Consider the following 4,515-nt stretch of genomic DNA (forward strand, 5'->3'; position numbering starts at 1 on the left):
AGTCTTTCTGGGTTTCTTCCTGGGTCTGCCTCTTTTTCTGGTTGATGTCACTTCCTGTTCCGTCTCCTCCAGCTCACATGATGCTGCAGCGTTCACACTCTGATCTAAAACTGAACATAAAAACACACCGATGATGAAAAACCAGAATAAAACTGGAGTGAAACAGAAAAACACAACACCTAGTTAAATTATTCTGGACTATATTTAACTAGATTTCATTCAATCTAAACGTAAAGAACTCCACTGTTTGCATCAGGGCATATTTTAAAGTAAAATGACTGGATTGATCACACTTTATGAATTACATAATATAATCTGTTGAATTTGGTAGAAAAATAAACATTAATGTAATAATAATACTTCAAGTTTTTATGGATTAAAACATTGTTTCATCTATTTAATCTCTGACATTTAACAGGAACAGACTTTAGAGGAAACTCAGCTCTGAATAACCCAACCTGCTCTGGACTCGGTAAAGTTTACCAAAGGGCTGAAACGATTCATTGGATTAATCGTGATGAATCGATGACTACAATAATTGTCAACTAATTTAGGAATCAATTAATCGGTAATATGAGTACAAAGTCTCAAAAAAGGCGATTAAAGAAAATACTTAGAGCCATAATTACGCCGAAAATGTACAAAAAATATAAAGATATTTAAAAAATGCCTTGCCTGCAAATATATTTTATACTTTTAGCTTAACCTAATTCACATTCTGTAAAAAAAAAAATAAATAAAAATCTCCTAATCTTTTAAAAACGCATTTCTAATATTGTATAAAAAGGCTTAGGGGGTTAAATGAAAAGTAAAGCAGAAAGGGACCGTTTTTTTAATCTGATTAATCATCAGAATAACTGATTGATCATCAGACTAATCGATTACTAACAGAACCGTTAGCTTCAGGAAGAGTTTACCGGTTACCATAGCAACGTGTCCCCTCCCAAACCGAGACGTTTAAGGTCCTGAAACACCAACCTGGGCTGCTTCGACCTGAGCCGTCAGCAGATCTCAGAGTTTCTGCTCCGACTTCCTGCTGAAGAGAAACAAGAGAGGCGTCCATCATGTCCAGCAGCAAAGATTCAAACAAAACCAGGAGATTTTCCACTTTTTTATACGTTTCATTTACAGCTTGACATGAACAAAATTAACTGGGATGAAAGTAGGAGAAAAACAATCTTATGTGGTCTAATCCTCGTCTCAGAAGTAAATTTATTAAAGCAAATAAACATTATTAAACTATCCATATAGATCCCTAAACACAAAACAGGTCATATAAAGATAACATAGAAAAAACACATCTCTGTAATTATATTGAATCAATGTACTTAACTACACCTTCATAGAATATTACGTTTTATTGTGTTTTTAAAGTAAAAATTTATCTGCTCATAACTTGCAGAATATGATGGTAACCAAGTTATGAAATTAATTTGAAGTCAAAGCTGTTGGATCTGTGCAGCATTTTCTGTTTATAATTCTGAGCAGAAGTCAGAATTCATTTCTGATTTAATTTCTGCTCATTTATTTTTTTAAATAAGCAGAAATGTAAAAATAAAGTAAAAAATGAGTAGAAATTTCTCGTTTCTGCTTATAATACTAAGCAGAAATTTGTACAAAATAAAAAAAAACTATAGTTTTTAATTCTACAGGTTCTATTTTTCTATTTTCTAAATAAAAATAGAAGTTGTAAACACTTTTCCAGTGTTTCACCAAACTTCTACACAGCAGATATAAGATGATGGAGATGAGAACATCCTCCTCACCTCAGGCTTTGTGGAGGCCTCCTTTTCTTCTTCTTCATTTTGCCCCCCTGCTGTGACGTCTTCGCTGCTGCTCGTCTCGTCTTTGGCTGCAGATCCGCCTCTCATCTCAGACTCTTTACCAGCTGTTTTCTGTTTCTCAGCTGGCGTCTCTTCTTCGTTGGTTTTAGACTCCGTTATCTTGGCGCGGCTCTCACTGGTCAAAACGTTATCTCTCCTAGCTGTCGGTTCTTCTCCTGGTTCATCGTCCCCTCCTGAGTTCCCAGCTGCTGTGTTTTCAGAGACGCGAGTCGCCAGGACGTCTTCGCTGCTGCTCGTCTCGTCTTTGGCTGCAGATCCGCCTCTCATCTCAGACTCTTCACCGGCCGTTTTCTGCTTCTCTGCTGGTTTCTCCTCTTCTTCATTCAGTTCGTCTTTCTGATCTGTTACACAATCGATCAGCTCTTCTTCCTCTTTAGACAACTTGTCTGCAGGAGTTTGGGGTTCCTGAGTGCAACTTTTGTTTTCAGTCCGATCTTCGGCTGAATCTGTTCCAACATCCTCTTCCTCAGCTGCTTCGGTCTGCTGCTGTTCACAGGCTGCAGCTTCCACACCAGCAGGCCGGGTTTTATCTGGAGCTCCCTCAGCCAGTCCTGGAACAGCGCCCCCTGCTGGGGGCTGCCTCTGCACACTGAAATTAAAAAGGGAAAATATTTCACCAGCTGCTACTAAACGTAGTTCCTGCATTGCTTTAAATCTAAACCCTTAGCGATTTCCACTTTCAGATTTATTTTTCCAGTATTTATTCTCATCGTCAATCCATTTAATTGTAAGAAAGGTAAATTATATTAATTTTGTGTGTATATAATTTACAAAAAACTAAATTATTTAAAGACAGAAGCTTCTCACAGTGGAAAAACTAAACAAAAACATTCTAATGGTTTTGTTGTCCAATTAAAATATAAACAAAATATTAGAGAGAAATATAAAGACCAACATTACTGTCACATACTCACAGTCGGACATTTTGAACCTTGAACCTGTGGAGCAAAAACAAAAACAGTCATTCAGGTTATTTAGACGCAAACGCACTGAAGGTCCAACAGCTGAGCAGAGATCAGACTTTAGCAGCTGACGGCACTTGGTGGTGGTGAGAGTGGCTCCACTTCAACATATCTTTACTCAAGTAAAAGCAAAAAGTAGCCAACAAATTACTCAAGCAGCTGAGTAACTGATCAGATCATCAGTCATTTAATGTTTACAAACTTCATCAGCAGATGGGGAAAAATGTAAAGTTATGTGGAAACTTTGGTATTTTAAAGGATGAAAATGACAATAATTCACATAACATAACAAAATCAGGCAAAATGAACAAAATCAGTTTCTTTCAATAAAAAAAAAAAAAAAAACTTAGGAAGCCAACAAAAACTGCAGTCTGAATTTTTGGTTAAAAACATTTGTTTTTCACTGAAAATCCAGAAATTTTACTCAGGTATGAGTAGAAATACTTCATAATAAAATTACTCAAGTAAAAAGTATAATTTAGTAAAAATACTCCTAAAAGTAAATTTTCCAAAAAGTTACTCAAGTAAATCTAATTAAATGTAACTAGTTACTACCCAACTCTGCCTCTGTCTCACGGCGTGTTGCTTGGTTCACATGGGAAGCGACGAACAGCAGCAAAATGCGAAAGTTTCCCGCAACGGCAACAAAAGTTGAGCATTTTTAACTTTCTTGTGTCGAGTCGCTGCACATCTGAGTCCGCAAGCTCAAAATTTCTCTTTCACAAATTGAGGACAAGTCGCCTCATTGCACAGGTTTAATAAGAAATGAATGCAGAGCGACGTTTCTAAATTAACGTTTGTGTTTTTATGCTGTAAAGCACTTTGAACTGCCTCGCAGCTGAAATGTGCTATAAAATAAACCTGATTGTAGTTAGATCCAAGAAAGATGGACGAATAAGAGACAGCAAACAGACAGAAACTAAGGGATTCCAAAAGTTGACTGTGTTGATGACCTTTGAACTCTGATGACCTGACAAAGACCAGCAATACTTTCAGATACTCACAGGTGGACATTTTCAAGTTTCCTCCTGTGGAGCGAAAACAAACAGTTAGTGAGGTTAAAACAGCCTGGAAGCACAGAGGATCTGGAGACAAACGTACCAAACGTCTTTCTTCTTCTTCTGATCACAATCATTAATCTTCTTCTTCTCTTCCTCAGACAGACGTTTAAACAACAGGAGGTCCAACACCAGCGCTACGCTGCTGGAGTCACACATTTCTATGTACACCTGGAGCACAAAGACCCGGGAACAAAATATTTATGTGTCTTCATTTGTCATTAAAGTGTGTGGATTTGCTGTTTGGCTTAAAAATGAAGATTGGGAAATAAAAATTATGCAACCAAATTCAAGAGTTAATCACTGGTTGGTGTTGGAGGATTTTCTCTTAATCTCCATTTTTCAAAGATCTTTCAGGCTCTAAACCAGGGGTGTCCAAACTTTTTGCCAAGATTGTCGACTCCAAAGCGTTTGCAGGCCAAAAACCTCAACCTAAAATCAAGCAAATGAAGTCGATCGATAATTATTTCAGGCCCAAAACCTGGAAGGGATTTTTATGACGGTATATTAGGGATGTTGTAGATGGTAAAAGATGAGCAAATTTCTGCCAAAAACTCCAACATTGTCCAGAAAAATATTCAAAAGAAAGTTTTCGACATTTGAAATTCAGGAATTTCCAAGTTTTTTCCTGATATTAATCTAAAATCTTTT

The sequence above is a fragment of the Poecilia formosa genome, unplaced genomic scaffold (assembly GCF_000485575.1).
Source record: "Poecilia formosa unplaced genomic scaffold, Poecilia_formosa-5.1.2 Scaffold218, whole genome shotgun sequence".
Taxonomy (NCBI): domain Eukaryota; kingdom Metazoa; phylum Chordata; class Actinopteri; order Cyprinodontiformes; family Poeciliidae; genus Poecilia; species Poecilia formosa.